The 12,500-nt window shown below is 43.9% G+C and overlaps 1 long non-coding RNA gene across 3 annotated transcripts in view; it reads right to left on the bottom strand.

Moving 5' to 3' along the window:
- The window catches only part of LOC147016893 (uncharacterized), a 120,926-nt gene that overhangs the window by 77,927 nt on the left and 30,499 nt on the right, over positions 1 to 12,500 (bottom strand). For all 3 annotated transcript variants that reach the window (XR_015049239.1, XR_015049237.1, XR_015049238.1), the window contains one exon: positions 5,016 to 5,094. This is a non-coding gene — a long non-coding RNA (uncharacterized LOC147016893). The remainder of the gene's footprint in view (positions 1 to 5,015; positions 5,095 to 12,500) is intronic.

The following is a 12,500-nucleotide window of genomic DNA, read 5'->3' as shown; positions in this document are numbered from 1 at the left end:
TCGAGAGATCGAGAGATCGAGAGATCGAGAGACTGGGGACAGGGGGGGACACCAACATTGGAGTTGAAGGACAAAATCGAGAAAGACTTGGACAAACATTGATTCACTTTTGAAATGATGGAAGAACAGGCATGAATAATGTTATTGCCGAATTCAATTTCACAAGCAGGATATTTTGCCCTCTTTTGAAACAAATATCCTTTCCTTTCACACCTTTTTTTTTATGTTTCATACATTTGTAATCTGTCTTTTATGTTCTTATCAGTGGTTCAACAAGCCTTTGACACTAGTAAAGGTAGTAAAAGGGTGTCATGATGAATAAAGCACATCATCAAAGTGGGTGTAAAGTCAGGGCAGGTTACCCCATCTGCAATATATCCAATGGCAGCTGAACGGGGTGGGACTAGTGGCATCACGGGCCGAGGGAGGGGGCACTCCCAATAAAAGAGTGCAGTGCGAACCGCTGGGAGGATATGCAAGGGAACTTTGCTGGAGAACCTGCACTCAAACTCCTGGAGATTTCCTCACGGCATGGGTCCCATCTGCCTCCAGCCTTCCAATACGCTCACACCATAAGCCATGCCTACTATATCCGTGACCACCTCAAACATTCCACCTCGCTCTGATACTCCCCTCACCAATCCTTTGTCCCTTCCTATAATCTCTTCATGCAGTCAAAAAATACTCCTCTCTCTTTGCATAAGCAAGGTCTACAGACAAGATGGCATTCCTCCCCATGTCTTGAATGAATGTGCTTCAGAACTTGCACCTGTGCTTGCTCATTTGTTTCATTTTTGTTTAAAAACTCAAACTTTTCCTTTTACCTGGAAACATGCCTTAGTACAGCCTATTTTAAAGAAGGGTGATCGTTCAAATCCTTCTAACTACCGTCCTATTGCTCTGACTTCCACTGTTTCCAAAGTCTTTGAATGTCTTCTCAATTCCCATTTTCTCAAATATCTTGAATCTCACAGTCTTCTATCTGACCATCAATATGACTTTCACAAGGCAAGATCTACCAGTGATATCCGTTCTTACATTATGAATGTCTGGGCCTCTTCTTTGAGAGACTTTGGTGAATCCTTTGTTGTAGGCCTTGATATCTCAAAAGTCTTTGATAGAGTCTGGTATCGGGGTTTGATATCCAAGCTTCCCTCTTTCGGCTTTCCTCCCTCACTCTGCTCTCTCATATCGAGCTTTCTCTCTGACTGCTCTATCTCCATAATTGTTGATGGTTCAACATCAACCCCCTTCCCCATCAACAGCGGTGCACCTCAGGGTTCCGTTTTGTTCCCAACGCTCCTCCTTCTTTTTCTCAATGACCTTCTTTCTTCCACAAATAACCAAATGCACTCGTATGCTGAGGACTCAACATAACATTCCTCCATGTCTTTTCCATCTGCCCCGTCTTCCCTCACTCCTTCTACATCTCGTTTCATCACAGGCACCTCTTTAAATTTGGATTTGGACAACATCTCCCAGTGGGGAAAATGTAATCACGTTAAGTTTAATGCTTCAAAAATCCAATATATTCTCATTTCTCTGTCTAAAACTCCTCTCAATTCTTCAATCTCCTCTGAAAGCTCTAGAATTACACCATGTGAAACAATAAACCTACGAGGTATCACTCAAACATCAAATTTATCTTATAATCTACACATTACACAAATAGCTAAGTCTGCGTCGAATAAATTAGGAGTCCTGTTCAGATATCGAAGATTTTTCTCCTCTGAACAGTTGCTTCAACTATGTAAAGGGTTGATTTTCAACCAGCTTCAACCAGCAACTCATACTTACTGGACAGAATTCAATACAAAGTTATTTGACTTGTCCACTCTACCAATGTAACCTCAAAACTCGACCCGCTCAAATTGCGCCGCAAAGTAGGGTTGCACTAACTTCGGTTTCTGCTCACAAGAACTTGCTGTTTGTTTACCTCCACCATTAGCGAGACCAAGGAATACTCGACAAGCCACTACATCACATGATTATTGTGTGGCCATTGGCAACTCAAGGGTGGGCCATTACAATGTTTGTTTCTTCCCCTCCACTGTCAAACACTGGAACTCTTTACCTTCTCACGTCTCCCCAAACACTTATGACCTTCCCCTTTTCAAAAAGCAGATTTTTTACTTCCTCAAAAACTCTTAGATTATTCTCTCTTTCCTTACTTTTCCATTCATGCAGTTCTTATATTTAAGGCTTGACCTCGATGAGGACTATTCAGTCTGCGCCTGTAGCCTTCAAACAAAAAAAAAACTCCCTTCATATTGGCCCGTGCTTGCTGCAAGAACTATACCTCCCACCAGGAATATCTGCACTTGGGACTAGTTCATGCATGGTGTTGGCTTAATGGTTCGGGTGGTGGGCTTGGGATCCTAGGGTTCTGAATTCAAATCCCCCTTGGCTGTTGAATTAATACCAGGTGGGGATGATTCTGCCTGTCAGCCTTCTGAGGTTGGCAAAATGAGTGCCAGCTTGCTGGTATCCTGTGTCGAAGTGGTGACCCATCTCGGATTGTACCCAATAGCCAAGGAGACTGCTGAGGCAGCACCAATGCTCTCCATAGAGTATGGTCCCAATGGATGGATGGGATGGATGGACTAGTTCATCCCATCGGGTACAACCTTGGGGATTTTCAGTGTCGTCATTTCTTCCTAGTCCTTCCTTCTGTGGTGTGCATGAGGCCTTAAATGTTTATGTAATTAAAGATCTGCCGATTATTCATTACCCAGGGCATGTATGGTTTTGGTATATAAAATTGTTTTGCTTATTTTATCTCCCCACCCTTCTTGTTGCAAATACACCATTACAATCCACTTGGTACTCTGAGGTACTCTGAGGAGTATTCCAGTTGCTCTGATCGCTAGTTATGTATATCAGCTATAAACATCCATTAAAGGACAGATTAGCTTTGGGCAATTAGCATCCATGAAGAGACTATATGTGCACATGGTAATCTCCACTTAGATTGCTAATTATCATAATCAGACACATGGAACCAATTAGTGCGTTGCTTGACTGCCTCAGGAATTACACCTGACTAAGGTAACATGGCAAACAGGGCTAAAAACCCGATTTGGAGTGCCAAATTAGTTGGCCGACGCGACCACATTGACATGATTTGTCGGGCAACTGAGATGTATATGACAACTACAATATTGGTGTCAGGAGTGGGATTCAGACCTGATGCATGGGAAACCGTTGCCTCAAAGCAAAATTTGCATCGAGCGTGTGATTTGGGGCCAAATTCTATCGTTAAATGGAGAGTGATCAGGACAGCTCGAACCAGGAGGGAGCATATTGGTCCAATGCCACTGCAGCCCCAGCCAAGATGGAAGTAGAGGACGCAGTGGAGGATACAGGGAATCACTTTCCGCACACAGTAGCAACATACCCCAAAAAACACAGTCAGCGCAGAACCAACACCAAGTAGGAGCAGGCCAGTGTCACCACCCAACCCAGACTTAAACCAGAAACATGTTGTCATGATGGCCATTTTTGAAAACATGGAAGCCAGGCTGGGGGAGGGGGGTGGGGGTGCTGTTGCATTGTGGAGCTCTCATGTGCATGGGCCAGCAGAGAATAATTAGGAAAGGATTGATATGCTCCCTCTTGGTTTTATGGAAAACCTGGAGTACTAAAAGGAAATGGCATATTGTGTGCATGTCGTAGGGCCCCGCGCAAGTCTGAGAGAAAACTAGGGGTTGTAAGGTAAATTGGGGGGAGAGATGCATCCCTCATGAGCTCTAAAGTAAGGAAGGGGAATGACGTGAGGTAAATTCATACAGTGTCACAGAAGAACATTGGCGAAAATGTAGGTGCACCAAGTGCGCTTGCGAGGGGTTCTGTGGGGGACCCAAGAAGAGTGAGTGCATGGCAGAAGTGGGCATGGTGGCCGAGGCCACAAGGCCTCCATCGATATCACACAGTGGCCTAGAGGAAGGGATAATTAGCAAGCAAAGACGAGAATAGAGCAGACAGACGGGAATTATGATTGTGATAGAGGGGTTTAGAATCTTGTCATTGGCTGGCTGGTAGATTAGATACCTTCCTCGTTATTCCTTCTGTCATCCCAACGGGATTAGGAATTAGTGGGAAATTAATGTTGAGAGTTGTGATGAGGTACATGAACCAAAATTTTCAGAGCGCCCAAATCAGTTAGCCACCATGACCGCTTTATTGGGGTTCGTTGGGATTCGGACTAGGAAACTTGGACGAGTCCGACGACATAAACAACATCATACCAAACTGGAGAGTTGCAATTACATAATCACAGTGAATACTGTGGATGAGATGTTTGCTTGGAATTTGCCAGAGTTGATTTTAGAGGCTGTAACTAGTTATCCATCTCAATTCATCACAAGCATAGTGTGGGTGGAACGAACAGATGTAAGAGAGATGTGAAAGCTGTTTTGGTTTTGCTAAGATGCTGTTTGGCTTTCCTCCAGCTTCAAAATACCCAGTTGCAATCAGGAAAAAATATCAGCATAATGAAGAAATCAAATTGGTGAAATAGCCCTTAAAATGCATGAAATGCAATAAATAAAAAAACGAACTATTTCATGGGGAGAGCATACCCCAACTGTCTGGTACCATTTAAGAATGAGCATCCAAGAAAACATTCCAGTGGCTGCCACTGGATAGAAGGCACCTTGTAAGATGGTAAGAACTGCAAGACTAGAAAACATAATCTTGTACCAGCATAAACCTGTAAAATCTGTTTCTGCTGCACAACGGACGTGGGCAACCTGCAAGCTGAAGAGAGTTGCTCAAAATGGGTGACGGAAATGACATCTAAAATAATTGGTTTGTTGATTGAGTATACACTCCAAAAGATATGTTTTAATCACCAAAGTACAAAAACAATGGGATAACATTGAGATTTCATGCACCTGGCAAGGAGTTTGAACTGCTCAGGCAAATTACTTTGGGACAAACATGGAAAATCATGGAATGTAATCGGAAGGTAATTATAATTACAAGTACAGGGACAGGGAAAAACAAAGAAGTACCGGAAAGCAGCTGATCATGCTTTTCAAGGCAAGTATTTGTTGGGGCCCAGACTTGTAACAGTGGTCTGTTGCTGAAGTCCTGCAGCACAGAGATTAGTGACATGCATTTTAGAAAAAATCGCAGAAATGATGACAAATAAATTGTAAACACGACAATTGTAATTGTGTTCCACCAAACCACTCTCTTGTATCAGCATAGCCTTCCGCTGGTATTGACCATCGGAACAAAACCAATCTGACCATCGCTCCCCACCCTACACCAATCCATGCAAATGTTATATAGAGATGGCCTGTCACAGGACATGAAACGTTTACAGAATTTGGTTAACAGACAATTTCTGTTCCCCCTTGCACACAATTCTATCATGGCATCCTTTGCCATTAAAAAGGGAATATGATGACATAGACAACTAGAGAGTTCACAGAACACCTTACCCCACACTATCTCGAGAAACAAGAACAAGGGGGAAGTCTACGAGGGGCCAATTTGATTAGTTGATTGTTTGTGAATTGTAATGATGTAAAATGATGTAATATTTTGTCCAAGTAATGCTAAACGGAATGGTTTTGAATGTGCCAAAAAGGTGAATTGTGTTCTCTAGTGTTCAAGTATATAATTAAATTGAAACAAAATAAAGATTTGAAAAGTCGTTGAAGAAAAAATTCAGAAGCTTGCCGCCGTTGATGCAGCTTCTTTTACACTGCCCTATTTAACGCGTCACATTCGTTATTCATGCCTGTTGTTTGTATACTTTGTGACATCCTTAAAAACAGTAAGTTTCCTGTTAGAAATGATTACCCCCACACTTTTTCAAAAAAAAAAAGGGGGGATGTTGTAATCGGCTCAGTCCGTCTGTCTGTCCGTCCATCACACTATCTCCTCCGAAATAGCTGTGCAGACATTCACCAAACTTTGCAGTTATGATGACCACATGGCACGAAGGTGGAAGACAAACAGCTATGATTTTTAGCAATGCCCCCTGGGGCAGGGTCATAAGGTCAAATACCAAGAAATTCAATCAATTACGGGCACATTTTAAAACGTTTTTTTTAATGACACTTTGTATGTACAATCAACATTGGTGGACGCATGAAATATTTGAAGATTTCTTTCGGATTTGACCCACAGTTCATGTCCCAGGGGATGGGGACTTGGGGTCACAGGGGTCAAAACAGAAAAATAAATTAAACTCAAATTTGATGTTGGGTAATTCCTGGTGGAACCTTTTGCCATCTTTCAACTTTGCTTTATGTGGGAAACATGGGGATTTGCGATGGTGCACCATTGATTTTGGTCGAATTTTCAATTTTGTTTGACCGTCAGACTGTCAGACACACTCATGGAAGACAGAGTAAAAATATTATCTCACTTTTCTCTGTGCATGTGTAACAGGGACAAATTCAGAGCAAAAGTACTGCTGAACTTCAGGTTCATTTTCATATTCATGTTCTGATTCGTCTTCAAAATGTAATATTCAATTGAAATTAAGTTGTTCCTTGGTCATAAACTGACCTTTGTGGACAGACAGACAGACAAACAGAAATGAACCAATTGCTTAACACCACAATTGTGTGTGTGGTGTAAAAACAACAGTTTGGACACCATTGGGGTTGTATATGGGAAAATGGTGCTTTATATTAATGGAAGCATAATATACAAAGAGAGATAGCAGGGTGGCCTGGAGGTATGCACACTCACCTCTCAGCTATCCAGCCTGGGTTTTAATCTTGGAACAGCTATAAACTGTCATCCTGGTATTTCACATGCAGCGTGATTCATCAATGTGTCTGCCATTCCTCAGGTGGATGTTAAATGGGTAGCATTAGTTGGTGGACATGAAATATCTCATGGTGTCCTTCGTGAAGAGTAGGCAGGTTATCGTCGCCACCCTGAATAAATTCCAAATTCTTGCCCGAACTACTGAGTCGAGCATCAGGCCTGGCCAGGCGGTTCGTGAATGACTTGGTTCGCCAGGCGGTTCGCTTGGCGAACCAGGCAGTTCACCAAGCTTCCCTGGCCAACTCCACAATGATTTGGAAATAATTGTGGACGTTAAAGAAGAAGAAGAGGATAATGTACAAGACTTGACACCATTCATCAAGCTTGCAGATCAGAGTGCAGAAATTGAGGTTGTATTTTTTGTATACAGAGTCGAGGCTCATGGAAGACCTCGTACACTGAACTGATCAGGATGTAGCATACCAAAACAGGACGCAAAACAGGACACAGAGGATGTGGACAAGATAGATAAAGAAGGAAACTCCAAGGAGGGAAAACTGGAAAATTCGAAGGAGGAGGGATTTGGGTGTGAGAAACAAGGGTAGAAAAGATCATGGTTTTGGATTGGGGATGATCTGAGATGGAAGTGAACAGCTGTCTTGAAAACCTGGAGGGAAGAATGAGCTTGAAGAGGATGTGGAAGTTGATTCCACATGCATGAAAATAAAGCAACAAATGAGTGGAGGTGAGCAATGATCCTGGAAAGGGGTTAGTGATGTTTTATCAAAAAGGGGTTACTGGTGGACCGCACGAGCCCTGCAGAAACCTGGGTGGTGGGGACAAAGAACGAAAAGAGCAGAGGGTGCAGACCAAAAAGGAGGTGGTAGAAGATAAAAAGACCACCAACCTCGCTGCAATGGCAAAGTAATAAGCCCATGGACTCAGCTCCAGTGTGGGAGATTACAATTATCTCGAAGGCCTTGGTTTCTACGGCATCAAGGTGAGTAAAATATGAGATGAGAGGGGAGAGCAATATTCCATCAAGCTACGGATGAAGGCCTTGTAGGTGTATGGAAGTTCAGGTGTGCCAAGGAAGGATTTTGTATGATGGAGGATGCCAGTCAGCAGCTAGCTTTGGAGGCCAACTTTGAAATGTGGTTTGCCCAAGAAAGGTCATGGCTGATAGCGAGACCCAAGAGTTTGAATGAATGAACTTCTTCAAGAAGATTGTTGAGGAACTATATGAGAGGAAATCAACAGATGGTCCATTCGGAGAGACAGAGTGAGAATGTGAGATTTGTCAGAATTGAAAGACATTTTCCAAGTGGTTGAACAGCTGGTTACTATATCAAAGACTGCAGAGAGTGCAGAGGTTGCAGCCTGCCTGGCTGAAGGATGAGGGATGTCATGGCAGAAGGTGGAGTCATCAGCAAATCCATCCATGCATCCTTTGGAACCATACTCTGTACAGAGCATTGGTGCTGCCGAAGCAGTCTCCTGGGATATTGGGCATAATCCTGGATTTGGTCGCCACTCTGAGGCAGGATACTTGAATGGCTCAATCATTCCAGCAAGCTGGTACTCATTTTGCCAAACTCGGAAGGATGACAGGCTGAGTCAACCCCACCATCAGCAAATGCAACAGATACAGGGGATTTTACAGTCACATAAATCGTTAATGGAGATCAGGAAAAGGACTGAGACCAAAGGACTGCCTTTGGGCACCAGGGAGTCGAGAAGAAAATATTCCATTGAGTGCCACATGTTGGCTCCGAGAATAGAGGAAGTCAGTAAGCCATGTGTAGGGTTGGCATTGGATTCCATAGGTAGACAGTTTAGAGAGCAAGGTGGGATGCAGTGATGTTGGTGGATTTCCAAGCAAATGGAAGATGACCGGGCACAAATGACAGGGGGAAAAGGGCAGAGAGGGGAGATGCAAGAGCAGCAGAGCAGGTTTTGCAACACATGAGCTGATCCCCTCCGGTGCAGTAGCAGAGTCGGAGTCAAGGATTGCAAGAACCTTCTCCACATTCTCATGTGTAAAAGACAAAGTCCACGAGCAGTTGGGTAAGACAGGGAAGAATGGGTACTGAGAGTGATGAGTTGGGGACACAGTATTTGGAAGCAAACACAGAATTGAGGCATTCAGCCTTCTGACGAGTGTTGTCGGCTGTGGTGCTATTTCAAGAGAGGTAAGGGATGGAAGGGGAGTATACTCTGGAGACAGACCCAGCAAGTTGCCACCAGATTTTAGGGGAGGGAGACAAGTTTGAAAGTTAATTCTTGAGGTGGCACATTTGTTGTATTTCTGGCTCTCCTGAGAGCAGACACACCCTTGTTGTGAACTTTTTGGAATGGACTGAGATTTATAATCGTCTACGGTCAGACTTCCCTTCCAGGAAGATAAGGTAAGTTGTTTCAGAGCAACTGCCTCACCACAGCATTCAGTGTACCATGGGTGGAAAGAAGGGCAGGATGATTGAGGATGAGATGAGATGAATGTGTGCATGAGAGAGAGCAGGTTTCTGTGGAAGAACTCCCAGGCTGAGTTAACATTGGGGCAGTAGATATGGAAGACCAGTCCTGAAGAGAAATGGCTGCTTGCAGTCCCTGCCAATCTGCTTGAGTGAAATGCCAGACTTGCCGGCATTGAGGCAGCTGTCTGAGAATAGCCAGAGAGATGTTGATTTTCACAACCATATAATCAGATGAACCAATTGGAGCAAAGGAAGAGTAGGAGACATTAGTGGGAAAGTTTGTCATCACCAAGTCCAGAAGGGAGGATTTGCCATTGGGAGAAATCTGGGTGGGAAGTTCACAGATTGAGTCAGTCCCATGGAGTCAAAGAATTCCCTTGCTGAAGTGCCATGGCTTGTGAGAGGGGTACCAACACCCATCCACCCAACAAAGTTGCAGGGTAGCAAATTAAATCACCACATACAGTGAGGAAGAGAGAGTTAGGATGAGTGGTTAAAAGTTTGTCCATGATGCTGAGAGAGATGTAAATGGAGTCATCATTTTTATGAGGATGATACAACGCACAGATACAGATGACCAAGAGTTGGAAGTGGAAAGGAAGTCATAGCCAGAGGTACTCTTGAGGAATGGGAGGTGCAAGGTCAGTAGAAAGGCAGTGGGAAATTGAGTTATTGATGCAAAGTGCAACTCTGCCACTGGGGTGTGGTTCAGGCTTACCATATTGGAGGATACAGTAACCAGGGAGAGACACCAAGGGATCGGGAACATTCTGGTGGAGGAAGGATTCTGTTAAACAGATGATGTCTGGTTGATAGGCAGTGACCTGGATTGAGAGATCTGTCAGGTTAAAGCGGAGACCCTGTCTGGATGTTTGAGATCCACACAGTTACAAGATAGGAGGGAGGAGGTGTTGGGATGGTGGAAGATGCAGGGGGAGGTTTGATGGGGGAAAGGTGAGGCTTTAGGAGGTGGTGGTTGGGGGGGTGAGGTGGAAGGTTTGAGTGTGAGTTGCATGTGAAGGTCAAGGTTTGTGTGTGTGAGATGTGGGGAAGGTTTGTGTGTGTGAGATGTGGGGGAAGGTTTGTGTGTGTGGGGTGCAGGGGAAGATTTTAGAGGGTGAGTTGAGGGGGAAGCATTTAGGGCGAGTGGTGAAGAGGTGTAAGGCAGCATTTATATAAGGTTTATGAAACGTGTCATCGCTCACTTTTGAGATCTCCACAAGCTCACAGGAATTGTCATTACTAACTTCAATGGTCATTCAAATCTTGCAGTTACAAAGACACAAACTTGACCATCATCAAGAGGGATTGTATAATGTGAATTATACACATCAGATCATGAACTTTGTGACAGAGCGTCAGTGCTGCCTAAGCAGTTTTGATGACTAGATTTGCAATGCGGCATGAGTCACCACTCCGACACAGGAAATCAGGGCAGGAATTTGGAATTTGGTAAGGATGCCAGTGACAACTCGTCTACTTTTCACGAAGGACACCGTGGGATCCTTCACATCCACAAATGCCAAACAGGACGCCCTGTTTAACCTCCATCCAAGGGACGGTACACACGACGATGAATCACCTTGCATGTAAAACACCAGTGTGACAGGTTTGAACATGGCCAAGATTCAAACCCAGGCTAGACAGCTTAGAGGTGAGTGTGCATACCTCGAGGCCATCCTGCCTTTGAATTATACGAGCATTGCCAATAGAAATTAAAACTTGTCAATATAATTACCTCCACTACCAAAGGTTGGGGAGGTCATTCGCATGATACAATGTGTTTTAAATAGCAAAATCTCAGTATCCAGGTCAAATTGGAAACTCCTGTCAGTCAGATGGTCTGTCTGTGAGCAGCATATGAGAAAAACTAACGGATGGTTTCAGACAAAACTTAGTGGACAGTTTGGGTGTGTGACGAGGCCAAATTTATTAGATTTTGATGAAGATCTGGATTCGGATCTAGAAACGAGAATCTTTTAATTTTTCAAGTGATTCTTCACCATTGAGAGATGTGGCCAAAAACGATATATAACACAACATTTTTAAAAGTTGTGGACGGATGACAAAACTTGGTGGATGAGTTGGGTTGGTCACAGGAACAAGCCGATTAGATTTTGGTGGAGATGCAGATCGGCCCATGAGTGGGACACAAAATGTAAACTGTTCAGCCTGGCAGAGGTAGCGCTCTACCGAGTGCCGTTCTAGTTGTCTCATGTAATAACTGAGGAATATATCCACCATGAAACTGATGCAAAAGCTTCTTTGGGATGATGCCACCAAAATCATCGATTACCTGGTACACTCCAAAGGTCGAAACCAAAGAGCAGGTCAAGGTGCTCTGTGTAGTCCTCGTTTGAGCAAGGCGGCCTTTTTCAGTAAGTACATCATCTCTTGTTGGACGGTGCAGGTTGTTACTGCATTAAAAACATTTAACCCGTCTGCATCATATACAAATGAAATTGTTCTGTTTGCACTGAGCTTTAGTCTCCTCTCTTGAAACAGCAAGTACTTTAAGTTGAAATTAGGATGTGACTGCACGTCTGGACTAAATTAGTAGTCTTGGTTATCACTGTAGTGTAAAAATTAAAAAAAAGAAATCACTGAACTGTAGACCGTTTTTGAAGCCAGCATATCTCTTCATTTGAGTAAGTTGCAGCCTATATTGGGGTCATTTCTACATCTTTGCCAATGTTCCATTTACAGGGAAGAATAAGGTAATGTGGACCCTTGAGTAATATGGACTCCACATAATTTATGGCCAAAGAATACAAAAAGAGAAAACTGGCATATATCTTTGGACCTTCTTTTGATATTGTTACGGATCTGGAAACCATTTGCATTCAACATACAGGTCCAAAAAGTCAGTTATCCCGTTAAGTACATGCGAGGCAGGTCCCTTCCTTTTGTCTAATGGGAGAATCAAAACCGCGCATTGCGACTTCTTTTTTTAGTTAGGTTATTAAATCTTTACATCCAACGAACCCTCCAACGAACAACCAACAAGCCATCTGCATGACTCCTCGGCCCGTCACGATCCACTACCCACCCACTGTCTACAAGCACTCTGACTTGCCAAGGCAGGGTCTTGCAGCCGTTCCTTGCCGCTTCCTCCAGCGTCCCAATTCAATCTGGCGGTGGGTCCTTTTTAGCGAGTCTGCAGTAGAGTGAACGGATTTTTCCAGCCCGCCCAGAAAGGGCGGACCCATGGAAGCCCCGTCCAATCGGGGCGAACAGTGACGTCAGTTTCACCAAGGCCCCTCCCCACTGAGAGAGGTCTATAAAAGT

Source organism: Eptatretus burgeri, chromosome 11 (genome assembly GCF_056783735.1).
Source record: "Eptatretus burgeri isolate ZD-2024b chromosome 11, Ebu_testis_v1, whole genome shotgun sequence".
NCBI lineage: Eukaryota > Metazoa > Chordata > Myxini > Myxiniformes > Myxinidae > Eptatretus > Eptatretus burgeri.
Note: the sequence above shows the minus strand (reverse complement) of the source record. Positions and strands in the feature narration are given on the sequence as shown.